At 41.2% G+C, this 27,998-nt stretch overlaps 1 long non-coding RNA gene across 2 annotated transcripts; it reads right to left on the bottom strand.

The window, feature by feature from the left end:
• LOC118662193 lies at positions 1 to 26,935 on the bottom strand. Of its 2 annotated transcripts, none has more exons than XR_004969616.1 (3): positions 26,846 to 26,935; positions 16,930 to 17,147; positions 1 to 133 (listed from the first exon to the last, which is right to left on the bottom strand). It is a non-coding gene; the product is annotated as an uncharacterized LOC118662193 (long non-coding RNA). The 2 variants fall into 2 exon arrangements; XR_004969615.1 differs by lacking the exon at positions 26,846 to 26,935 and adding an exon at positions 17,257 to 18,049.
• Between the last annotated feature and the right edge of the window lie 1,063 nt (positions 26,936 to 27,998).

The raw sequence follows: 27,998 nt of genomic DNA, 5'->3' as shown, positions 1-27,998 counted from the left end.
CTTTCTTTTAAGAAAACAGTATTCTAAGCAGATGTTCTCACACTTGTCGTTTTCACCCTGCGGACCACCTGTGCAGCACTGTGGAGATTGCTGCTGGACTCCAGGTGCCATAGAAGATTGAAGGTCATGGTACCTAAAGAAGAGAAAAGTAAGTCTTCCTTATTCTCTCATCTCTGACACTCAAGTTCCCAGTTCTCCTTCCCAAAGCAGCCACTGTGAATAGTTTCAAAAATCTTTCGTGTATTTTTCATTGTTTATTAATTTATTCAAAAGAAATTAATAGCTAATCTGCATGGGGCCTTATTTTGGATGCTTAGGAATAAATGCAATAAACACAACAGATAAATATAGCTTCCCTCATGGGGACTTTACATTTTGTTGGGGGAGACAACTAAATATTAATGTTAAATATATTTAAATGTCAAGTGGTGATAACCCCTATGAAGAAAAATAAATCAGGGTGAGGTGCTAGACAATGGTAGGTAGGTAGTGTGGGGAGAGGGAGGGTACAGGGAGGAGGGGTGGGGAAGGTCACTCTAAGGAAATGACAATTGAGCAGGGATCTGAGTGAGGGGTCAGGCTCACAGATAATCTGGGGAAAGCGTTCTGGCAGAGGGGCCATGAGTTGCAAAGACCCTGAGGTGAGAATGGACTAAAACAAGATGGATATGAGATCAGAACCGGATCACACAAGGCTATGGAGCCCTGGTGAGGAGTCTGGTTTTATTCAACCTGTTGAAACAAACAAAAAAACTTTAAGTGTTTTCAATGGGGAATTAAGTCATTAAATTTTTGTTTAATGGATTCCTTGGGCTGCTGTGTGGGTACTAGACTGAATGGCAGGGAGGCCAGGGAAGCAATGAGAAGGCCAATGGCCTAGTGTATCAAGAGGTAATAGCTTTCCTAGGGATGAGGGTGACAGAGGGGTGAGATATGGTTGGAATTGGAAATTGTTCTGCAGGTAGATTCAACAGAAGTTGCTGATTAACTATTCTATAAATATGCAAGCATATACTTTCCACTTCCTCCATTTTTAAAATACAAATAATAGCTTACAAACTATTCTGCATTTTGCTTTTTATCACTTGGTATTAGACAGCGATTACTGCATATTAATCTGATTACTTTTCTTTTTTGTTGTTGTTTTTTAATTTCTATTTTAAGTGAACATACACATACTTTTGAAGACAAATAGTTCTCCAAGACATACTGTGAAACACAGCAGGCCCTTGTCCCCTCGCACATTTCCTCCTTTCTAGGCGCACCAGTTTTACCTCTTTTATCTGATTTTTTGGTTATCTTCATTTTTCTAGATAACATTCTTACTCCTTGACTTTCTGGTTTTAGATATGATCTCTGTTTTTCCATTCAGACAAAAGAGTGAAAGAGTAGGACTCGGCTCTTTTTTATCCTTCCTGCCATTTGTACTAACGTTTTGTACCCAACTTTCTCCTTATATGGCCAAATGAAAATTTTGCTTAATTCAATATTCAGTGTTAACTGGCTGACATATGACTAAGTAAAAACTAATTACCACTAAATTTGTTGCAAACTATGCTTATTTTAAATTGCTAAACGCTGTTCTGTTATCCTCAGAGTTAATTGCCAATTTTTTCCTTTGACTGGTTATCTTAATATTTTTCAAGAATTCAACACCAAAAGCTGACAGTTGTTAAAATCATCTTTCAATAAGTTCAGCCACATCAGGTACATTTGATCAATTTCATCTTTCTAAGGAATTTTTTCCTGAACCCTTCTGGTAAGTTCTGTGATAGATTGACAACAAAATGGCCAACAACAATTTCCTTTCCTGTGCCCATGCGCCCTCGCTCTGTAACAGTATATTTTTCACTTTGATTCTGAACTTGGCATTGTGATTTGCTTTGGACAATGAAATGTTAGCAAACATGACACAGTAGAAGTTTGAAAAGTCCTTGTACTTTGGGCTCTTGGAGTCCTGCTGCCATGTGAAGACCAAGGTTCATCTGTTGAGTGAACAGAGAAATATATAGCCCAGTCACCCCGAGGGACCCAGTGACCACCACACCACCTTATGTGAGGCTATTTGGAACTAATCATACCCAGCTCAACTGCCAACTGATCACAGAAGCACAAGTGAGGCTCACTAGGAAAATCTAGAACTACCCAGCCAAATTGAGAGATTAATCCATGGGCATTTTAAGTCACTGCATTTTGGGTTAATTTGTCATGCAGCACTAAATAACTGATACAAGCTGCAAGTGGACTGGTTTGCTCCGATGTATAACTACTATCCTGTGTTACTGTGGTAATTAGACAGCTTATTAATATTAATAATAGGAAGAAAGCAAAGGGGAAGGCCAGACATATAAGCTTAGTCATCTGGGCAGCTTTACCAGGAAGCTATAGCTGCACACTCCCCAGGGAACCACCGTCCATTCCCTGCAGGCCACTAGGGGAAGGGATCAAACAAAGGGGGAGTTAGGCACATGTGTAGTGAAGTCAGGGTGTTGTAGGGAAGGTACTTTCCTGTCAGTCTAGCCTGAGAAACAATGGATTGGTTAGGAGGTGACCCCCTTAAGAAGTGTGTGAGCCCAGCCAGTGTGGTTCAGCAGTTGAGCATCGACCTAGGAACCAAGAGGTCACCAGTTCAATTCCTGGTCAGGGCTCAATCCTCAGTAGTGGGATGTGCAGGAGGCAGCCAATCAATTATGTTCCCTCTCATCAATGTTTCTATCTCTCCATCCCCCTCCCCCTTTTCTCTCTAAAGAAATCAATAAAAATCTATGAAAAGAAGTGTGTGAAATCTTGGAAGGTTAAAATCCCCAGACAAAGAGTTCCCTCCCCCTCCCCTTGTTCCCTCTCACTCTCTTGCTCTGTGACCACTCTCTCCCATGTGCTTGCCTGTTCTCTCTCTATAGCCATGTGGCCTTAAGCAGCCATATGGACCACGGCCGTGCAGACCCCACATTGCAATGCACTGCAGCTGGGAATACAAGTTAAGCTGGCCAGATGCTGGACTAGACTGGACTTTAATATGGAATAGATCAAAGGACTAGACTGGACTTTAATATGGAACAAATCAAAACAACAATGAGGTACCATCTCACACCTGTCAGAATGGCTATCATCAACAAATCAACAAACAACAAGTGCTGGCGAGGATGCAGAGAAAAAGGAACCCTCGTGCACTGCTGGTGGGAATGCAGACTGGTGCAGCCACTGTGGAGAACAGTATGGAGATTCCTCAAAAAATTAATAATGGAACTCCCATTCGACCCAGTAATCCCACTTCTGGGAATATATCCCAAGAAACCAGAAATACCAATCAGAAAGGGCATATGCACCTCTATGTTCATAGCAGCACAATTTATAATACCTAAGATTTGGAAACAACCCAAGTGCCCATCAGTAGATGAGTGGATTAAAAAGCTGTGGTACAGCCCTGACTGGTTTGGCTCAGTGGATAGAGTGTCGGCCTTCGGACTAAAGGGTCCCAGGTTTGAGTCTGGTCAAGGGCATGTACCTTGGTTGCGGGCACATCCCCAGTAGGGGGGGCGGGGGCGTGCAGGAGGCAGCTGATCAATGTTTCTCTTTCAGCGATGTTTCTAACTCTCTATCCCTCTCCCTTCCTCTCTGTAAAAAAATCAATAAAATACATTTTTTTTAAAAAAGCTGTGGTACATCTACATAATGGAATACTACGCTGCTATAAAAAGAAAGGAACTTTTACCATTTGCAACAGCATGGATGGACCTGGGAGCATTATGCTAAGCGAAATAAGCCAGTCAGAGAAAGATAAATATCACATGATCTCACTCATATGTGGGATATAATGAACAACATATACTGATGAACAAAAATAGATCCAGAGACAGAGAAGCATTGATCAGACTGTCCAACCTCAGAGAGAAGGCAAGGGAGGTGGGGAGAGGGGTAAGAGACAACCAAAGGACTTGTATACATGCATATAACCAATGGACAGGGATACTGGGGTGGTGGGGGCTTGTCCTGGGGAACAGGAGTGGCCCAGGGGGAGGGTCAATCAGGGAAAAAGGAGACATATGTAATACTTTAAACAATAAAAAAAAATATGGAACAGAAATTCTGGGCAGTGGCCTTCATTCTGGCCCTGTTAAAGACAAGATTGGACATCTGCCATGGTGAGATGGACAGAACTTGGAGGGAACCCCCTTAATTTTACATCATTAATAAAGCTTTCCACGAAACCCCATCCTCCCATGGGGACCTCAGGAAATTCTTTTCTTCCTGGTACCCCAAGAACTCCACTTTCACTGATAACACTGGGACTCTCTTCACTGTCATCCTGAAGTTGTCTTTTGCTTTTTTCCTAAATTGGATCTCCTGTTTCCAGTAACCTATGTCTTTCCCTTGCTCGCTTTCCTCCAGTAAATTCCTAAGAAAAACTATATGAGAAGTAAATTAAGTTCTTTCATGTCTGAAACATATTCTTTTCTTTTTTTAAACATCCTGTGTACATATTACAATATTTTAATTTGAGTTTCTCATTTTAATTACAAATACCTTAAGCAAATTCATCTATTTTAAAAGTTTAAAAGAGACGGAAAGAAAAAGAAAAAAAAAAGAAAGTCACATTCCAAATTCTGGCTAATTGAACATTTCTGCTTCTCAGGAGGGAGCGACTCTGAACTGTCATCACAGTACTGCCGGAGAAGCCAAATGCCAGCTTGGACTAAAACCAACATTTCACACACTCAGATCACCAGGCCCACATAGCCTTTACAACCAAAAGAAAGGGATTCCTTAGGCATATTTATTTTATTTCAATTACAGTTGACATTCAATATTATTTTATATTAGTTTCAGGTGTTCCGCATAGTGGTTAGATAATTATATAATTTACAAAGTGATTCCCCCAATAAATCAAGTACCCACCTGGCGCCACACATCTATATAATAAAAACCCAGTGGTCGTAACACGATAATGACCAAAGACCGGTCACCAGGAGGCTGCGTGCGCAGCAGCGCAGCGAGGTACACTGGTGGGCAGGGACTTGACTCTGGGTCCCGTGGCACTCCAGGACTTGGGGGTCCCAGGTCTCACGCAATTTCCCGCGGGTCTGGGTCTCACGCGATTTTGTACGCTGGGTCACTAGTAGGAAATATAATAATATTGACTATATTCTCCATGCTTTACATCACCATGACTAATCTGTAACTATCAAATTGTATTTGTTAATTCCTTCACCTTCTTCACCCAGCCTTTTCCTGCAACCATAAGTTTATTCTCTGTATATATGAATATGTTTCTGCTTTGTTTTTTTCATTTATTTTATTCTTTAGATTTCACACAAAAGTGAAATAATGAGGTATTTGTCTTTCTCTGTCTGACTTATTTTATCTAGCATAAAACCCTCGAGTTCCATCCATGTTGTCACAAATAAGATTTTATTCTTTTTAATGGCCGAGTAATATTTCATTATGTACATGTACCACCTCTTCTTTATCCACTCACCTATTGATGGGCACTTGGGCTGCTTCCATATCTTGGCTTTTGTAAATAATGCTTCAATAAACACACAGGTGCATATATCTTTTTAGTTACTGTTTTTGGTTTCTTTGGATATATACCAAGAAGTGGAATTGCTGGGTCATAAGGCAGTTCCATTTTTAATGTTTTGAGGGAACTCCAAACTGTATTTCATAGTTGCTGCACCGATCTGCCTTCTTACCTACAGTGCACAAGGGTTTCCTTTTCTTCACATTCTGTTTTCCAACATCTGTTGGTTTACTGATGATAGACATTCTGACAAATGCGAGGTGATATCTCATTGTGGTTATCATTTGCAAAGTGTATATTCAAGTCCTCTGCCCAGGTTTTAATTAGATTTTTGTGGGCTTTTTTTATGTTGAGTTGTATGAGCTCTTTATAAATTTTGGATATGAATCCCTTATCAGATATATCATTGGTGAATATGTTCTCCCATTAAGCAGATTGTCTTTTGGTTTTGTTGATGGTTTCCTTTGCTGTACAAAATCTTTTTAGTTTAATATAGATCCATTTGTTATGTTTTCTTTTGTTTCCTTTGCCTGAGAAGATGTATCAGAAGAAAATATTGCTACAAGAGATGTCAGAGATTTTACTGCCTGTGTTTTTTTTTCCAGGAGTTTTATGGCTTCAAGTCTTACATTTAAATCTTTATTCCATTTTGCATTTATTCTTGTATTTGGTTTAAGGAGGTGGTCTAGTTTCATTTTTTTGCATGTACCCGCCCAATTTTCCCAACACCCTTTATTGAATAGACTGTCTCTATCGTGTTGTACATTCTAGCATCCTTTGTCTTAAGTTAATTGACCATACACGTTTATTTCTGGGCTCTAGCCTGTTTCATGGATCTATGTGTGTATTTTTATGCCAGTGCTATGCGGTTTTGATTACCTTGTATGATATATTTTTTTAAATATATTTTATTGATTTTTTTTTTACAGAGAGAAAGGGAGAGAGATAGAGAGTTAGAAACATCGATGAGAGAGAAACATCGATCAGCTGCCTCCTGCACATCTCCTACTGGGGATGTGCCCACAACCCAGGTACATGCCCTTGACCGGAATCGAACCTGGGACCTCTCAGTCCGCAGGCCAACGCTCTATCCACTGAGCCAAACTGGTTTCGGCGCCTTGTATGATATTTTGATATCAGGTAGCATGATATCTCCAACTTTGTTCTTTTTTTATCAAGATTGCTGTGACTATTCAGGGTCTTTTGTGGCCCATATACATTTTTGGATTATTTGTTCTAGTTCTGTGAAAAACACCATTGGAATTTTGATAGGGATTGCGTTGAAGCTATAGATTGCCTTGGGTAGTATGGAAATTTTAATGATGTTAATTCTTCCTATCCATGAGAACAATATACATTTCCATTTATTTGTATCTTCTTCAAGACCTTTCTTCAATGTCTTAAAATTTTTCTGAGTACAGATATTTTACCTTCTTGTTTAAATGTATTCCTAGGTATTTTATTTTGATTTGATGCAATTGCAAATAAGATTGTTTTCTTAGTTTCTCTTTCAGATAGTTCATTATTGGTGTATAAAAATGTAATTGATTTCTGAATATTTATTTTTTTACCCTGCTACTTTACTGAATTCATTTATACGTTCTAGTAGTTTATTGATGGAATCTTTAAAGTTCTCTCTATATAGATCCATGTCATCTGCAATATTGACAGTTTTACTCCTCCCTCCCCCCAATTTGGAAGGCTTTTATTTCTTCTGATCACTGTGACTAGAACTTCCAATACCATGTTGAATAAGAGTGATGACAGTAGACATTCCTATTTTGTTCCTGATCTTAACACTTTTCAATTTGCCCATTGAGTATGATGTTGGGTGTGGATTTGTTAAATATGGCCTTTATTATGTTGATATATGTTCCCTCTATTCCCACTTTGCCGAGAGTTTTTATCATAAGTGGGTGCTGGATTTTGTCAAATGCCTTTTCTGTATCTATTGAAATAATCATGTGATTTTTATTTATTTATTTGTATTGATTTTTAGAGAGAGAGGAAGGGAGAGGGATAGAGAGGTAGAAACATGCTGAGAGAAAACATCATCGATCAGCTGCCTCCTGCACGCCAACCACTGGGGATTGAGCCTGCAACCTGAGGATGAGCTCTGACTGGGAATTGAACCGTGACCTCTTGGTTCCTGGGTCAACACTCAACTACTGAGCCACACCGGCCAGGCTAAGCATATGATCTTAACTTTCATTTTGTTTATGTGGTGTATCGTGTTAATTGATTTGTGGATATTGAACCAACACTGCATCCCAGGAATAAATCCCACTTGATCAGGGTGCATGATCCTTTTAATGTATTGCTGAATTCAGTTTGCTAATATTTGTTGAGGATTTTTGCATCTATGTTCATCTAGAATATCAGCATACACACACACACACACACACACACACACACACACACACACACAGTGGGGCCTTGACTTATGAGTTTAATTCGTTCCGAGATGGAGCTCATAACTCAAATTACTCGTAAGTCAAATCTTAACACATTGTTTGCGGGTAGTTTTTATCACGCGCTAACAGGTGGCGCGGGCCATTTTTGCAGTTGAATAGATTGATTACTGTTATACCTGGAAGTACATACATAATTCACCATTGTATGTGTTAGAGACCCAAATTTTGTCCTTTGGAATTCGTATATCTGCATGTTAGCATCCCTTTAGAGCAATAAAAAAGTATTAAAATAAACGTATTTATACATTACCCGCATTCTACCGCTAGTCTATAAAAAATGTATTAATGCGTGTCCTGCACTCTACTACCAGTCAACGTAAAACATATAAATACGTTTCCCACATACAATGTGTTAAAGTGAACGAGTGAGACACGTGATGCTGGGCTGATGTTGTGGTGTTCACTGTGACGTTCGCTGTGCCAACTAGCGGTGGGGTATCTGAAGCTGGCTCGTAACCCAAATTTTAGCTCACAACTCAAAGCAAAAACTCGGCAGAGAGATGGCTCATATCTCGAAAAACTCGTTAGTCGGGACATTCATAAGTCAAGGATTTTATATATATACACACACTAGAGGTCTGGTGCACAAAAATTTGTGCACTCGGGGGGGGGGGGTCCCCTCAGCCCAGCCTGTGCCCTCTCGCAGTCTGGGACCCCTCGGGGGATGACCACCTGCTGGCTTAGGCCTGCTCCTTGGGGGATTTGGCCTAAGATGGCAATCAGACATCCCTCTGGCAGCCCCGCAGCCCTCTGGGGATGTCCACTTGCCAGCGGAGAGCAGACCTAAGCTGCAGTCGGACATCCTTAGCACTGCTGAGGAGGCAGGAGAGGCTCCCACCACCACCGCTATACTGGCAGCCATCAGCCTGGCTTGTGGCTGAGTAGAGCTCCCCCTGTGAGAGCGCCCTGACCACCAGAGGGCAGCTCCTGCATTGAGCGTCTGCCCCCTGGTGGTCAGTGTGTGTCATAGTGACCAGTTATTCCCATTCCTTCTGCTGTTAGGGTTAGTTTGCATATTACCCTTTTACTATATAGGATAGAGGCCTGGTGCACGGGTGGGGGCCGGCTGGTTTGCCCTGAAGGGTGTCCCGGATCAGGGTGGGGGTTCTGCTTGGGTGCCTGGCCAGCCTGGATGAGGGGATGATGGCTGTTTTCAGGCTGGCCACACCCTCTTCAGTGTGGGGGTCCCCACTGGGGTGCCTGGCCAGCCTGGATGAGGGGATGATGGCTGTTTTCAGGCTGGCCACACCCTCTTCAGTGTGGGGGTCCCCACTGGGGTGCCTGGCCAGCCTGGATGAGGGGCTGATGGCTGTTTTCAGGCTGGCCACACCCTCTTCAGGGTGGGGGTCCCCACTGGGGTGCCTGGCCAGTCTGGGTGAGGGGCTGAGGGCCGTTTTCAAGCTGGCGAGTGACTGAAGCTCCCAACCTCTCCTTTTTTTCTTTTTTCTTTTTTTAATTCTGGGATTTATTTACCTTCTATGGCTGTCACTGGAGCTGAGAGCTGGCTTTAGCTCTGAGGCCCAGCTCCAGCTCTGAGACCTCGGCTGCTGAAAACAGGTATCTGGGGTTTGTTTGGCTTCCATAATTGAAACACTGTTGCAGTCCTGCTCGCTGAGGCCCAGCCGGCTGAAAGCAGGTATCTGGGGTTTGTTTAGCTTCTATAATTGAAACATAGTTGCTTTCGGAGCTCAGAGCTGGGCCGCGGCAGGTGGGGAACCTTGGCTTCCTCCATCGCCGGGGCAACCAAGCCTCATGTTCGCTTCAGCTGAGTGGCTGCCTGCCGCCATCTTGGTTGGCAGTTAATTTGCATATCGCCCTGATTAGCCAATGCGAAGCGTATCGGAGGTACAGTTAATTACCCTATTTGTCTTTTATTAGATTAGATATATATATATATTGTAATGTTTTTGTCAGGTTTTGGAATGAGGATAATGCTGGCCTTATAAAATGAGCTTGGGACCTCTCTCTCCTCTTGAATGTTTTGGAATTGTTTGAGAAAAATAGCTATTAATTCTTCTTTGAATGCTTGGTAAAATCTGCCTGTTAAGCCATTTGTTCCAGGACTTTGGTTTGTTACAAGTTTTTTGGTTTTTTTTTATTATTACTGGTTCAATTTTGTTGGTAGCAATGGCTCTGTTCAGATTTTCTGTTTCTTCTTGAATTGGTCTTTGAAGATGTGTTGGATCTGGGGCCTTTGCAGGGACTCTTGTGAGGATCAATGTCTGATGCTGCCTGAGACCAGCCCCAGGCTACCTATTCAGGCTACAAAGAGATTCATGGTTGGAAGCTTCCTCTGCTGAACTTGGTTGAGCATGGGAGGGAGCAAGCTGTGAACCAAGGTTGGCTGCCACCAGTACTGGGCCTGAGGCAGGTTAGCAAAAACCCCAAGGCACCCCAAGACCTGCCACTGCCTGCTGGCTGCCTGTTAAGCTGGGCTACTAAAAAAGCCTTGGGCATTATGCGAATTACGTGAGACAGGTTCTCAGGGACTAACCAGTTAGGGGTGAGTGGTGTTCATACAGTTTCAAACTCAGCCCCAGTGCTGGTCTGAGGTCACTCAGCAAAAGTTTTAGGGTACACTGAGGCCAGCCACCACCTTCCGGGGCCTGCAGAATGTTTCAGTGGGGCAAGGGGTCTCAGGGATTTGTCAGTGTGGAGCTAGTTGAGTTCACCAGGCTGAAGCAGATTTAAGATTTGTCTGTGTGTAGGGAGGGCTTGACACAGGAAATGCGGAGCCTGTCAGCTGGGGGAAGACGGCCTTGCCCTGGAGCCAGACAACTCAGTTTCTCCCTGTGTGTCTCGGGCACCCCTCCAGCTTGACAGGAATTCCTTGAGAGTTTTTTAAGAAAGACTACAAAGCAGGCTCAGGCTGGGTGCTGGGGACAGAGTCTCTGGCCCCACCAGAGTTGGTTTGGGCAGGGCCTGGGAGCTGACAGGTGGAGCCAGTGGACCTCACTAGGCTTCCGCTGCATTGGGGGGAGTGCTTAACCCAGGAAAGATGGAGTCCATGGCATGACTCAACACAGGGGTACTGGAGACTTTTCCTCTGTCCCTTGCTCCAAAGCCACACAACTCAGCCTCTCCCTGAATTACTGAGTGGCCATCCGTCTGCTGGAGTCCAGGGTGAGTGCCTGCAAGTGAGATTGTGTGCTGTCCCTTACAGTGGTTCTCGGCCTTCCTAATGCCGCGACCCTTTAATACAGTTCCTCATGTTGTGGTGACCCCCAACCATAAAATTATTTTTGTTGCTACTTCATAACTGTAACTTTGCTACTGTTATGAATCGTAATGTAAATATCTGATATGCTATATGTATTTTCTGATGGTTGCGACCCAAAGGTTGAGAACCGCGGATGCCTGGGTTTCCAGCAGCCTTCTGTCTCCCAGGGGAGGCAGAGGAATCATAACCAAATGTTATGTGGGCTCCTCTTCCTGACATTGGTGCTCCAGGCTGGGGGGCCCCTCCCTCCTACCAGTCTCAATATGGCTTCTTCTGCAAATTCTGACTATAGAGCTTCTGTTCAGCTACTCTCCAAGTGGTTATCTAGGTTGATTGTTCTGTAATTTAGTTGTAATATTGATGTCATCCTAGGAGGAGGTGCGTGCAGCTATCACCTACTCCGCCATCTTGGACCTTCCTGGAGAATATATACAGATATTATTTTCTATTCTCATATTTAAATGATAGTTTTGTTGGGGATATAATTTTAGGTTGTAAATTATTTTCCTTCAGAAATTTGAAAGCCTTCCTGCATTGCTTTGGAGCTTCCAATGCTCCTGGTCAGAAGTTAAAATTTAATCTATGTCCAAGGATGATGAGACCACCACACAATATTTAAAATTAAAGGACAAAGATGAATTTACTACTTGTTGTAGTAAGGGAGAGCTATGTTATTTAGGCTCAGTCTCTCCAAGCAGAGCAGACTGCTGAACCTGGGGAAGCATGGAGTTCAGGGACTGGTGGACTTTCAGAGGCTTTATTGGCATCATCAGTAGAATCATAGTTCCTTTGGAGTAAGTCTGCCCCTGACTGGTCAGTGTTCAGAAGCGAATGACTGATGCTGATTGGTTCATTGCGGGGAGTTGACTTTGATAGACATTTAAATAAGTTCAAAACCAACTTTTGATGGCTATTTATTATCATGACTACAAAACAATTGTCTTCATCTAAGTTTGGAGGAGCAATTTTTTACTCACTACTTGCTGATCCTTTGTATATGACCTGGATATTTTTTTCCTTTTTACAGTCTTGAAGGTTTTTCTCTTTGCCTTCATTGTTTGAAATTTCACAGTGTTGTTGCATTTGCCTGAGTCTGTTTTCACTGGGTAAATGTTTCAGTCTAGAAACTCAGATTATTAACTTTCTCCTCCTCTCCATTTTCTGTTTTTCCTTCCTTCTTTCTTTCCTTATTTTTTATTACTTTTCTTTTGTTTCTTTCCTTTTTGTAAGTGCAGTCAGTTTATTTGGGGGGTGATCCAAGAAAACACCAGTAGGGGAGTAGAGAATTGAGACAGAAATAAAGGAAGCCAATAAAAAGTTCATTATCAAGCAAGTCAATATTTTGGACTATTAAGTACAATCCTGCCTGGGGAGTTCTGGGAGCAAGTGAAGAATATGCACTGCAGTTATCTCACGTGGGCTGTAAGAGAACTAGAATACTTTTATCAGTAATTGACAGTTAGCACCTGCCAATCACCCATTGAAGACTGTTTCCACAAAGACAAGGAAAATCAGCACTAAACACACGATAGGTAGATCAGGCCCTGGTGGCCACAGAAAACCCTCTACAAAGAGATTTATTGCTGGCCCTTGGGAGGACGGGCTAGTGTGCAATGAAATGGTGGCCAAAGAGATTTATGTGGTGCACTACATTTTCCTATTTTTTAAAAAATGCTCATCTTCCTTGATCAGTTTCCTAATTATCTTAGTTTTTATCTCCTATTTTCCATCTCTTTTTCTTTTGGCTGGTAAAACTTCTTAACTTTATATTTCAACCTTTCTATTGAAAATTGCCATTTCTGCTATTGTTTTAATTTCCAACACCTTCTTTATGTTTTGGTTATGTTCCATTTATCTACTTGCTTGTTAATTTATATTTGGGTAGAATTCTGTTCTTGTTTCATGATCACAGTAGCTTTTCTTTCTTTTTTTTTTTTTTAAATATATTTTATTGATTTTTTACAGAGAGGAAGGGAGAGAGATAGAGAGTTAGAAACATCGATGGGAGAGAAACATCGATCAGCCGCCTCCTGCACATCTCCCACTGGGGATGTGCCCGCAGCCCAGGTACATGCCCTTGACTGGAATCGAACCTGGGACTCCTCAGTCTGCAGGGCGACGCTCTATCCACTGAGCCAAACCGGTTTTGGCCACAGTAGCTTTTCTTTGTGAGATATTTGGCGTTTATTTTACCTTTATTTCTTCAACATTACTTGTTTCTCTTTATTTGATTTTCTATCTTCCAGGTTCAAGGCTTTCCTCAATATCTCAGTCTTTGTATCCTATGATATTTAAGAATGAAACACTAGAACACTAGAACACTGGCTAGAAGCCCTGAGCATATGAGAGATGTTGGTCTGATGTGAGCTTCTCTGTAGGAGCATCAGAATGGGCAGTTTAAAGCGGAAACTTAGAATTTCAGTATCTTTTCAATGTCATATCTTTCATCATAGACTAGCCATATTTCCAAGAAAAGACTCTTCCAGTGTCCTGCCAGGAGGGTGAAAGTCTAGCTTTCTAGACTTTCTAGAAAACAGATGTGGCATGTTGTCTCCAAAGCTAATATGCATACATTCATTTAATCCCCTATTGTTAGTACGGACCCCTGAGCCTCAGCTGCACTGGTATTCCTCCATGCAGACCACCTATTTTATGTCATTCTGAAAATGAACCATCGCTCTTTGACAATTAAGAAAGGGCAATTTCCGGGATGCTGCATGGATCTAGGGAGGGGTATAGGGACGCAGTTCCTTCTAAACAGACTTACCAACAATACTTCTTATTGAATGCACACCCCTTTTATACGCACTTCCAGTAAGTGCCTGCTGCCGTTAGTTTCTAAGGCTTTGGATATTCTGGAAATCGGATTAGTTCTTAATCTTCTCCACTACTTGATTAGATTCCATTTCTCAGCTCTGTTTATTCTATCACCATATATTTGATCTCTTCTCCCACTCTCTCCATTCATCGAGTTTCGGCCTTAAACTGTTCCTTCACAGGTTGTGTTAGTGGGGTTCCAAGAATATGAAAAAGTAGAAATGCCTGTTAAATCTTCTATCTTTAAACATAACTTGTTTTTCATTTTTTATTTATATGAAGTGTGTTAATGGCTTCATAATTAAATCTAGCTTATAATTTATTTGTGATAGATCTAAAACTGATTTATGAAAGATGGCTCCAGTTACAATATCTTAAAGTGATGTTTTCTATCCCGGCTGGTGTGCCTTAGTTGGTTGGAGCATCATCCCATACACTGAAAGGTCACGGGTTCAACTTCAGATCAGGGCACATAACCAGATTGCAGGTTCAATACCCAGTCGGGAGGTGTACAGAAGGCAACCGGTCAATGTTTCTCTCTCTCTCTCTCTCTCTCTCTCTCTCTCTCTCTCTCTCTCTCTCTCTCTCTCTCTCTCTCTCCCTTCCTCTCTCTCTGAAATAAATGAGAACATGTCCTTAGGTGAGGATCTAAAATTAAGTACTATTTTTCTCCTTAACAATATAGAACAGAAAAAGTAGTTTGGCATTAACTTAGTTAAAGGGGGAAACATAATTGTAAGTCAAGACTAATATTCCTGGGAATATTTTTCTAGGCATTTGTATGCCAACAGATTGCATAACAACCTTAATAAGAAAATTCCCAAGCCTGTGCAAACTTGTAGGGACGGTGTAGTCATGCATAATCTCACGCTAAACTCTGCCAAGACAGTGCATACTGTGGAATTCATAATTTCAGTCTTCATTCCACATAGTCGCTCAAAGCTGGAAACATATGTGCTCAGGAATCTTCAAGTTAATCACTTTTCCCTGTTGTACCAAACGCTTAATACAGACTTCTTAACAACCTGTCACTAGAGTAATCTGCTTGCTGATGATATGATAAATCACACACAAGGTAGTTAATGTTGTTCTTTAAGTTAATGTTGATCTGTTAATTGCAGTCATTTTTTCCAGAGCTCTGCTCTTCTGTTGCCTTGTGGAGATGACGAGCTGTCTTACTCAGAACCAAGCCAGACAACAACACTTAACACTGCAAAGCAAACACCAACAGGAAAGTACATGTAGGCAGTGATTCTGTCTCCCCCTGAAATGGCTCCTTCTTCTCTGCCTGGAACCATAATCCTCTCTCCCCACCTTAAGAAAATCTTCCCTTGATTCTGCCAACTCCTGAAAGTTGCCTTTGACCTTCCAGTGGCTTTTCTTACTTCTATCCTCTTTCATACCTTAACAGTATGTGCTGAGATGACTTAGACCCTCTTTATTGAAAGATAACTTACAAATCAACTCAAATATAATGAGCCTCAGGAGGAAATCTTGATTCAAACTTCTCTCCATTAACTATATCCTAGTTGGTAATAAGAAAAAAATATTAAACAGTTATTTAGATATTGTGCTATTACTTTATGTATATTAATTCTTTTCCCCATCACAATAATCCTATGAAATACAATCTATTAAACCCATTTTTATAAATAAGAAAACTAAGCCCAGAGTGTTTATTTAGTTTGCACAAGGTAAAATGCTGATCAGTGGCAATCATATATTTGAGCAGTACCGCCATTCATCCAGTTACCCAAGCCAGAATCAACATTAATTTCTCTCTTTCCCTTTCTTTCTATATTCTCACTATCTTGGGCCAGGCTACCATCATCTCTCACAGCACTAGCCTTCCCACTATTTTCATTCATTGTCCTTAGAGACTATTTTCCATGTAGCTGACATGTAGAATTTGATAAATCCACAATTATAATCAAAGCTTTTTAATAAACTTCTTTCAAAAACTGACTTCATGTCATCAAAATCGTTGTATAGATAAAAAGATATCTTTACTGTGTGGATAACACAATTAACAAACCAAATCTGATGGATTATATGGAACACTGAATACACATACCAAAGATAGAGAATATGAATATTTTTCAACAACACGTGCAACATTTACATAACTTGACTATGTCCTAGCTCACAAAGTTGAGTCTCAACCAATACCAAATAGTCATATAATATAGATAACAGTCTTTGACCATAATATAATAAAATCACAAATCAGTAATTAAAAGATACTCAACTCCTCTGCATGGTTTTCCCCATATTCTTCCCCCTCTGAAAGGAACTACAATTCCCAGGTTCCCTTGAGCTTTGGCATCCAGGAAGTCTCCAACAATGGTAGACACTGACAGCACTGACCTGAGATTGGGAGGAAGAAGGGAAAGACAAGCTGTTTCCTCCTTCCTACACAAGTGCCCACTTTAGCTCTAACTCACTTCAGATGACTCCAGATTAAAGCTTGAGTAAAGCCACCTCCTTCTATTGTCCCTTCAGACCTACAAGTGGTAATGGGTTCCTGCTGTTGCTAATCTCTGGATTGCCTCAGTGTCCCCAGTTGGTTTCTCAATACATGGTCACCATGGAATCAATTCTCTGTATTAAAGTCCCCTCCAGTCAAATCTGTATATCTATATTTATCCATTTATCATTGTTATGTAAAATTTCTCAGGGCAAGAGCCTTAAGGAAGAGGCTGACAACTCCAGCATTACTATATAAGTTTATCAAGGGAATTTATATCCGAGGCTCATCGTGGGCAGCAGCAAGGTGACATGGATATCCTCAGAGCTACACAGCAGGTGCTAAGCGGTTGTACAGGACAAAACAGGATGGACAGGAATACTAGCATGTGACCCGCCCCAGGTAAGGGGGAAATGCCTTACATACTTACACAGGGGCTGGGCAAGAGCCTGTTCCAGGAACCAGCTTGCTTGGGGCACAGGACGGAGGTCAGACAGTCTCTGAGAGGTTTATGGGAAGCAACCTCTGCTCTGGCTCAGATCTAGCTGATCTAGTGCGAAGGTCCGCGGCAGTGAGGCAGGTCAGGCAGCAGTCACATCATGGAGCGGGGTGTCTTCCCGTGGTCTCTCTGTCATGACCGATAGAATTCTGTAGAATTAGAATTGACATCCAAATAATTTATGGGTTAATATTTGAAGAAGAGCAACAACAAAAACTGCATATCCAAGTTTTGGGATGTAGGTAAAGTATTACTTACAGGGAAATTTATATCTCAAAAAGTAAGATCTCAGGTGGACCCTCCTCCAAGTTTAAATGACTTGTTTGTACTATATTCACTGGTCAAGTTGTTTTAACTCTTCTCCTTTTTTTTTCACCAATTATGTATCATGCCCCAATTTTTGAAGTACCTGTAACCCCACTTGTGCTAGCCTATCAGCCTTGGAAGCAATGCTTTCACCCCCATGCCTGCCTCGGTCAGTAACTTCCTGCTGATTGGTATACTCTACAGTGCATACCTCTTGCCCTGGCTTCTCTCCTAAACTCCATCCCCATGTTTACAATTGTGTACTGGCCCTCATTTACATTTTCATGACCCCAAACATAACCTGGCTAACACGAAACTCATCATCCTGCTCCTCACCCTCTAGAATCTGCTGCCATGGATCCTCTGTCTGACCTGTCACTTTCCCAAATACCTATCTTGAAAATTCAGATGCCTTCAGGCCATTCAGATGCATCACTCATAGGAATGGCTTTTGTTCCAAGCAAAGAGCCTGACACATACTAAGATGTTTGAATCATCAAAAGCCTCCACCCTCTTTCTAATTCCACATCCTTCTATTTTTTATAGCTCTGTCATGCCCTCTCAAATCCATTCTCTTCCTTCTGTTTCTGTTGTGACTAGTCCTCTTGACCACTCACCTGGAGAGGCACAGAGCCGGCTGAAACTCAGAGTTAAATTATAACTAATCTCATAATATAGTGTTTAACAAAAGTCATGTTAAAAAGCAAAATGCTTCTCCCTGGCCAGTGTGGTTCAGTCGGTTGAGTGTCATCCCACACACTGAGAGGTCCTACGATTCCCAGTTGGGACACATCCCCAGGTTGCTGACTCAATCCCTGGTGGGCGGGTGGGGTGTGTGAGCTGGGGGTGGGGATAGTGCTGGGGGGCGAGGGTTAGAGGTGGGATCTCAATTCCCAGTGGGGGCTGTGTGGGAGGCGGCCCATTGATGTTGCTCTCTCTCCCTCTGCCTTCCTCTCTCTAGAATAATAATAATAAAACATTTTTTTAAAGCCCAGCAGTCTAAAAAAAAAAAAAAAAAAAAAGGCAAAATGCTTCCTAGTCAGCAAGAAGAATGAGACCTGATTGCAAGGTCCCTAAAGCTGTTAACATAATTGAGAAAGAATGTGATGAGCAGATGGAGAGTTGGTATGCAGAAAACAGGGCGAAAGCTAACAATGTCAGCAGAGTCAAGCCGGGCCCTGGTCAGATGCATCCCTGTCCCAGGGGTTCAGCTTCCTCGGGGGATGTACGTAGCCCAGTTGTTGCAATCTTTTTTGTTGACTTTACCTTCTATACGGTAAAACCAAACCTAACCAACCTTGAAATTCTGGCTATCCCACAACTATTCCTTCAAATATCCAGGCTCAGAATGTAAAAATTATCACAGACTCTTCGTCCCTTCTATTCCTTGTATCTACTTGGTTGATCCTTTTTTGATTCTTACTTTTCCCTTTTTCCTTTCTTTTTTATTCCCGCCTCTTCCCTTCCAACCGTAATTTATGAAGTGCTCATTAAAGCGCACCCAGGTTAGTTCTCCAGTTCCATCTCTTTGCTTCTTGTCACCCGTTCCGAGAGTCCTGCCCCGGCGCTAGATTCCTCATCCTTGTGCTTCTTTTCCCGGGTGATGGCAGGAGACCCAGGAGCACACAAAGATTCCCAGCAGCCTGTCCATCCTGGCATTTAAAATAGGCCCCACCTTCCTGAGTGAACCTGCGCTCCCCCCCGTCACTAACATGCTGTGGGTTTCAGCCAGGTGGAGTTCTCTGCCCTTCCCTGATCAGATTATGCTCATATGTGCCCCCCAGACTTTGCAGGGTTCCCAGACCAGAGCCACACTTCAAAGTCCCCTTTCTCCTTAAAACCTTTACTGATATTCCTGACCGACTCTGATCCTTCCTTCTCTGGCATCCTTCAGGCCCAAGGACATTTAGATGGGGCGAATTTGCCATGAACTAAAGAGCTTACATTTGAGGGCCCCTTACTTGGACAGCCCTCTCCAAGATTATGTACCCAATTTTTATTTATAATTTTGTATTTTTTTTTCTTAAAGGAGATCTTTTAAGTTGTAAAAGCCTCAGATCTTACATAATCTGGATCTGTTCCTGAGTTTAAGCAGTTGATTATATTCTTTCCAAGAAGTGTTTTCTAATTGGTTAATGTACAACCACTCATTTTCTCAACTTAGAACTTCTTGCTATAAAATGTATAGTGTGTAGTGTGGTAATGAAAATGGTCTTTGGTGAGGTCCTACAGACTCCAAACATAACTTCTGCCACTTCCAAGCTGTGTGACAAGTTTTATTTCTTAATTTTATTGAGTCTCAGTTTCTTCATCTGGTAAGTGGGGATGAATATGGTGAAGGCTGCATTATGACTTTCAGAGCCTGAAGGCACTTTTGCCTTAATAGGCCCCTTACTCTATAAAAAATATTATGAATTATAGTTATGACTGTGTGAGCACAAAGACTAATTAATATCCAGGGAAGGTTATATTTATTTCTTTTCCCTTTTAATTCTGAAAGAAACTAAAACATTTTCCTGGACTTAACAAAAGTATTGTGGAACCCAGGCATTGTGGCTAGTGAGCCTAGTGGATAATTAAGTCAGCCATTGATTACAATCTCCACACAATAGAAGTTGATAAATGATATGTAAGAGGATGAATGTGAAGCATTTAACTTGACATATATCAGGTGCTCAGTACATATTAGCCATTATATTTTTGCTACATGCCTCTTTTGTATCCTTCACAATGAGTAATGATTATAAATGCTTACTAATGATTTGAATAGGGCATATTTGTAGTGTTGAAAGACAAACTGAGACATATTAAAATTTTTAAGAGTTCATTTGATCAAAAATCTATTGGAATCAGGCAGCACTAACCAGGGAGAGGTTAGGAGTGCTCCACGGATAGCAGCCAGTGGAAAGACTTATGGAGAAGAGACTAAAGCAAAGCAAGGGGATATTTTGATTGGCTACAGGCTAAGTGCTGTATATGGGCAAGCCTACTGGTAGTTTGTGATTAGTTGTCCTTAGGTTTCGATTTCTTAACCCTGAGGCATTTCAGACCCCCTTAATAAAGTATTTCTGGAGTCACCAGCAGAAGTGATATAATCCATCCTGTCGTTTTCACAAAACCTCTAAAATAGATATTCACACAAAACCTGGATAGCATACTTAAGGCCTGAGTGCCTGACCAGGAATTAAACCATGACCTTCTGGCTTATAGATTGATGTTCAACCACTGGGCCATGCCTGCCAGGCACAAGGATAACATTTTCATTGGGTCATTCTATGACCTGAAGAAGTGAGTTCTTGTTTTCCAGTGCCATTACCATGGATAGTTTGCTACCTTGACCTTGAGTAGATGAAACATGCCTGAGATGCTGGTCACCATTATAATCTCACCAGGATACTGGACAGTCAGCACTATACAGGGTATCTAATACTAGGTTACCTGAAGCTACAAGTATTTTGTTAGAACATTAACTGCAACTTCCTCCTACAGCAGCCCTTCAACTAGATTAGCTAGTGCACAGCAGGACTGCTTTTGTTCCTCCTCCTTGGTTATATGCCTTAGTATTTCTATTTTTATAGTCAACACTTGGCCAAATAGAAAGTTCACAAAAGGCACTTGCAGGGGGTCAGTTGTCAAACATCTTTGTGTTTCAATTAGTTAATTAATTTTGTGTCCTTTATGCTGTGAATAAAAAAGGCTCTTCGCATCAGAGAGATGGATGGCAAAAACTTAATATGTTTTTGCTTCACCTGCTTGTCAACAATAATCTGGTTGATAAGTGTCTTAAGAGCCATTTTATTTAATAAAATATATATAGTTATGTAATTTTCTATTTGCATATAGGAGACAACACTGAATACTCATTATGAATAAAGGCTTTGAATTCAGAAAGGTTTTATTCAAATCTTGGTTCTAATAGAAAAGGTCTGGAATTAAATACTGTTATTAGAGGTTACCTCTGGTGTGGGGCACTGGAGAGAGGCCAGGCACTCTACTTTTCCTATACCCCCCTCTGGATTAGGTTGACTTACTGCCATGGGCATGTATGACTTTTGTGACTTGAAAAGAAGGGAAGAGAGAGAACTAATTCTGTGACCTTACAGAAACCATTCTGCCTCTGTGTACCATAATGTAATCATCCATAATATGGGGGATTATTATGAGGAACATGAGGTAATGCATATAAAGCATTTAGTATTTTTCCTGCCACATATTTGACATCCAGCACATGCTGACTATTATCACCAGGAAAGTGATATCTGGCATCAAGTAAGTGTCAAAAAAATGCTTAAGTAGTAAAAATAAAAATAAAAATTAAAAAGTGATAGGTATTCTTATTAACTACATTTTTAAATTTTATTTTGCTTGTTCTTTTTTATGCTTGGCAATTTTTCCTTGTTTTTTTGCTTTGAGTTATTTGACATTGATTCTTTGTTTTAAAGAAAAGATAGACCCAAATTGAAAGACATTCTTCAAAATAACTGTCCCAGACTCTTCAAAAGTGTTAATGTCATAGAAACAAACAAACAAACAAAAGATTGAGAAACTATTAATGCTAATTTCCTGATATGGATATTGAATACTCATTAATGTCTGAAATTATGTTAAAATAATTAATTACTAAAAATAGGCAGATAATGGAGAAACACTGAATCATCACTAACAGAATGAAAATTGATACAAATTCCCTGAAGGACAATTGGGCAATATCTTTCAAAAACAGAAATGCACATACCCTTTGATCCAGAAGTTCCACTTGTAAGTAATTATCCCACAAAAATGGTTCCATATAAGTGAAAAGGTTTCAAATAAAATGGTATATTCATTACAAGACTTCATTGTAAGAGCAAAGTTTGGAAACAACATACATGACCATCAGTAATAGGATGCTTAAATAAAATATGATACCCTTATAAAATAGAGTAAAGTAAATATAATAGACTGCTCTGAATGTACTTTACTGGAAAGAATCCCAAGAGAAGGGACATTAGGAGAATAAATAACATTGGGCTAAAAAGCATCAAAATAAGGGGGTTCTGGCAAGAGCATAGCCCCAAAGCGGAGTTCATAATTTAGCATTTAAATTTTGCTTCTCTGCCAAGACTCAACAAGGTTTTGCTTGTAATTTTATTTTCAACATGATAACCCTAACCCTCAACATGATTCTTTCAGAGCGAGTCAGAGAGTAACTTCAGCCTCATCTTTACTAGGAACACACTAGCTACCTACAGTAACTGCCCTCCCTAGTGAATCAGCCAGTCAATTAGACACTGATGGATGGTCACGGCACAATCTTTTATAGTTCATTGCCACAACACACCCTAGGATGATTCAACAAAAATGAAGAACTAGGGATTCTAGGGCAGTGTCAGATCTAGAAAAGCAATTCCAGCACAAGTTCCTTTCTCCACAGTGGCTTAGCAACCTCAAGTCTCTCAAGGTAGAGAGGAAAATCAAGTCAAACAGGCCTTCCTGAAGACAAAGTGTAAAATACCAGCTACCATCTTTGTTCCTGGTGATGGCACTAAATAAATATTTGTTCATGTGAACTAGTATACATTCTCTACACTTCTCGTGTAAGCAATCAAAAGTTAACTATCATCTTTGAAATGTAGATAAAGCAAAATACCTGCTCATCATTATTTTATTTCCCTTGCTGGTATTTTTTCATAGCTTACTTGTTTTACACATTTGTCCCAGACTTCACCCTAAATCCCCCTAGAAAAAATTTGCTTGTTATAGTGCAAGATGGGCTGATGGTTTGAATCGTCCCTCCACTGTGAAAAAACTATTCAGAAAAGAAGGCTGTATGAAGTAGTTCCTGTTTGAAAGAGGGAACTCTAGAGTTAGAAGTCTTAAATATGAAACCAGCTCTTAAATGTATCAGCTGTGTGGCCTGGCTTTCTCTGGCCTCCGTTTTCTTAATTATAGGTGCTAAAAGGAACTCATTGAACAGGTGATAAGATTAAAGGTGATGTAACGGATCGAAGGCAAGATCTGTTGCTAATGCATATTCAGGAAGTGTGAGCTATTTTCATGTGCTATGTCACTTCCATGTCTATGAACAGGACGGGATGGAAGGCTCCAGAAGGGTGTTTTGCTGCCCAGTTTCTCCACTCTGCTTAGGGTGACCTACATTCCCTGGGCAATTCTGCCTGCTTGCCTGCTGGGCTGTTGACCCATTCCCTTATGCTCCTGCTGAACTACCCATCAACCTGGTAAAGTAATCATCACGGAGATGTTGGTTACTTTGACTTTTCAACTTAGAGAGTGGTGGCTTAAGAAGTGTGTTTAGGCTGGGGGCCATTCAGCAGCCTCGCATTATGCCTCATTCCACTCAGGTCAGCCCTGCAGGCTGGGCTGTGGCCCTTGTGTGAGTTGGCCACCTCACACCAGAGGCTGGTTGGATGGGTGGCTGAGGCCACCCTTTTCATGCTCCACGGTCGCTTTGCACATTGATGACGTCTGTCTTTCTGCTTCACTTCCTCTCAGATCAAAGTGGAATAGAGCTCATTAAAGTTTTATAGGCATAGTGCCAACAAAGAAGTTCAGGAACTGGGCTTGGTTGGAGAAGAATCATTAGAAAAGATCTACTGTATGTTCTGGGAGCCATGACTTAACCCATGATGCCTGGCTTTGCCTTCACATACTACTGCAATTGTGTTTCCCAAAGTCACCAATTCCCTCCTGCAGCTAAGTCCAGTGAACACTTTTCAGTTATTCTCTTACACAACTCTGAGAACCCCTCTGTCCTGAGATTCTCTCACCCACCCTTGATTTTTGTGGTCCCACATTCTGCTGCTCCTTCTCCCCTCGCCCCGACTGTTCCTTTTCTGTCACATTTGTGGCCAATGCTTCCTCTGCCTGTCCCCTAATTTTATAATTTATTATTATAAACCCTCCTCTTCTTTCACATTCTCTTTTGAAAATCATCTACAGCCATCACCTCAATGAGAAAGCATATATTGATGTCTCCCCCAAATTGATACATACAGCCCAAACTTTGCTCCCCAGTTTCAGACCTTAATATCCATTTTGTCTTCTGGAACCGCCACTTGATTGTTCACGAACACTTTCATCTTAGACTCTGATACTCCTATTTGGGTACCACTGGTTTATTTTGGCAGAAGGTGATACCAGGAGAAATTCTAAGGGGATGGGAAGAAATTCTAAGGGGATGGGAGACAGGGAAAGAAAGCAAGCTAATAGTGTTGATAACTAAAGAAAGCTAATAGTTATTACTACAGGCAAATGTGTCTCCGTCTCACTGGAGACCCTCTGAGACACTGGGAGGAAGATGCTTCAGAACTGATACAAAAAGACACAAGAGAGCTGAGTCATTTATTCATTAATCCCTGTCCCTCACTATTGATGGTCACTCCTGGGACATTAATTTCCTGGAACTTCTGGTCTGACTCCAGGTGCTCTGCAGCTCAGCTTACACTGTGGCCAGAGAACGGCCTCAGGCAGAGAGGTAGGAAGCTGTCTTCACCTGCAAGCCTATCTGCAGGCAACTTCAACGGTAGGCCAAGGGGGTGCGAGTGGATAAATGGCAGTGTCCACCACACACTTCAAATCAACATTTCCCAAACTGACTTCAAGGTCTTAACCTCCAGGTCTGCTCTTCCTCTTGGGTTTCTATTATCAGCCTAGTGTCCAACTCAGAGTCTTGAGCAATCTCAGTGTCATGCTAGATTTCTCTCTTTCATACACCATCCATGTCATGTCTGTCATCAGCTTGTTAGTTCTACCTTCTATATTTTTTTCAAATGTGTCCATATTGTGCATTCCACAGTCAATACTAATCTCAGGAGACCATAATCTCTCACCTGGATCACTACATAATCCCCCCGCTGATCTTTCTATCTCCTACCTCCACACGTTGTCTCTCCCAATCTATCTTGAACATAGCAATCAGAGTGGCTTCTAGAAACAAATCTTATCATGCTACTTCCCTGCTAAAAACCATTCAGTGATTATTTCCATGATGTAGAGTCCACACTTACTAACATATTTTTCTAGATTTTCCATGACCTTGTATTTCCTTACCCCTGTAACTTGTTGCCTTGTCCCTTTCCTATTCAATTATTCTCTAGAAAACATGTCTCTCTCCCTTACCCATACACAGTTCCTTCAAATATGCCAACCTCAGGGCCTTTGCTGACTCTGTTCTTCTGGTTAAGACCTACTGTCCCTGAGATCACAATGACAAGTCACTTCTTTCAGGAAGTCTTCCCTGATTGCCTCAGCTATAAGATTCCCATAGCACCCTGTGTGTCCTCATCATGGTATTTCTCAAACTGAATTGTAGGCTGTTTACCCATATAGAGCCATCTCCCTCTCCCCAGACTGAGAACTCTATTAGGTGGTAGCCTGTGTCAGTCTTGATAACTGTTGTATTATTGGCACACAGCATTATCTGGTACATAATAGGAACAATACATATCTATTGAAAAAAGGTATCTCCAGTGGCAAAAGCAACAAATACATAAGTTTGGCTGGCTGCTGACTCTTTTCCAAATGCCTGAAATCTGAGAGCTCAAAGCTGTTTTTACATTTAAATACCACATAGCAAAGAAAGGTCTGTCTGTGAAGTCAGTGGGCCAGGAGAAAAAGTGATATCAATACACCAACCTCCCACCTACTGCTGGAGGAAATTATCACAACTTTGAAGAGTATCCAAAAAGATATGTTTTCCTGGAAAAAGCAAACCAATGACCTTTCCAGAGCCCCAGCTTTTAGTAACCCAGTACAGTGGATCTATTCATCTTCCCAGTAATGATTTTTTTTTTCTCAAAGCACTCAATTCATTTTTCATTGCTGACATGTAATCCAGAAATAATAGAGATTGGTCTAGTATAACTCATATCTAAAAAGGGAAAGTACCAACACCCTGAAAGAAAAGCTATGAATTAAGTATTACTAAAAATAATTCTCAGCAAGGCAGGGAGATATGAAAGGCCTTCAGTGGTAGGCGGTATTTCTTTCTGTTGTTTATTATAGATGTATGTGGTCTCCAATAGGAAGACGATTCTCCGTTTGAGAACACCATTCTGACACAGTTTTTGTAATTGCATCGCAGAATTCATATTCAAACTTTTTTTCTAGTTCTATTTTCTAATAAAGTCCTGCTCAGAGGTGCTAAAATTTCAACCAGTCTCTTAAAACCTAAACTCCCACTGTGTGGCATGTATTCAAATATTAAAAACTGCTTTGAGCTCTCAGATTTCAGGCGTTTGGAAAAGAGTCAACGCAGATGGGCAGAACCCTGCTGAATAGGTAACAACAAACCTTTGTTGGTTTAGCCACTAAGATTTGGGGATTCTTTGTGTCTATAGAAATGATAATTTGTTGTCAACCCTCTGACTTTAGAAGCGGACACAAGAATCAGTCTTATTACTCAAAGGGCCACTTTAGAGAATGGAGCATAGGTACTAAGCAAATTCAGGTCACCTGATCATTTCTTCTTTGAATTAACCCTACAGAACTCAAACTTCAAGTCTCCCCACTATAAGGCCAAATGCTGACATAGAAAGCTTACCTCATGGAGAAACAGAATGAGAGATTCCTGAGGAGAGGCAGAGCAGGGGATCAGCACCATAAAGCACAGGCACCAAGCAGGCATGCTCAGTTCCTCCTCCCCATCACCAAGGAGACCAGGCACTCTGCAAGGGAAGTAGTCCCACGCTGCACCTTCTGAACAGAAGAACCTATTTACCCTGAATGGTAAATAATGGAATGGTGGAATGTTGATCCAATTAAGCCCAAGAGAAAAAGCTAAAGAGACTTATAGGGCCTTCTTTCACTTCGATTTAGTTTTGAAAAGGACCAGCATTGTAGATACTAATTCATGTGATGTGACATCTGTTCTGGAAGACAGAGTGCGAGGTCCCCATCTTCAGGGACAGCAGGATCCTGCACTGTTCCTGGGACTGGAACAGTTGGGTCAAATACATGGAGTCCCACTTAAGGTCATTGATAGGTTCTGTGACTTTAAGCAAAATGACATACAATGAAACCAACTTTACCATCCGCTAATTGACATAAACAAGAGTCAAATTTCTACTGCATCTCATCAATGTTATAACAAAATGACGTTGAATTTAAGGATGTTTCTTGAGGACCTGCTGTAAAACCATATCTGGGTGATTTTAGATTCATCTGAGCTCTGAAACCAGATCTGAAGGAGAAAAAGTCCTAAAGGACAGATTGGATAGAGGAATGTGAAAGAAAAAGAGACAGTCCCATTGTTTTGATTTAATATGGAAGCAGAGCTCCATAAACATATCAGCTTTGGGGATTATATGATGACAGAAGCATATACTTTACACCATCTGGCTTGCTCAACTGCTGCTTTTCTCATTTACCAAATGAATAATATTTAACACTCTTGATTAAACCCAGGATTTTATTGTAGGTTTTACTATAGAAGTAGCATGGAATTTAGCTTCAAGTCAGGACAAAGACATATCTTGCGGAGGCTGTGACAGCACTGACACTGAACACTTTAACTAGAGGAGAAGCTCCACACAGTGACACCTCTGGAAAAGCAATCAACTAATCCTGTGATTGTCATGTGGGGTTTATAAGCTGAGTAATAAACATGTGTTTGAGTTTCAAAACAACAAAATGCCTTTGGCCTCTGGCAAGTTGTAAAACACACACACACACACACACACACACACACACACACA

This window comes from Myotis myotis, unplaced genomic scaffold, assembly GCF_014108235.1.
Source record: "Myotis myotis isolate mMyoMyo1 unplaced genomic scaffold, mMyoMyo1.p scaffold_m19_p_8, whole genome shotgun sequence".
Lineage (NCBI taxonomy): Eukaryota > Metazoa > Chordata > Mammalia > Chiroptera > Vespertilionidae > Myotis > Myotis myotis.
This window is presented reverse-complemented; position numbering and strand designations above follow the sequence as displayed.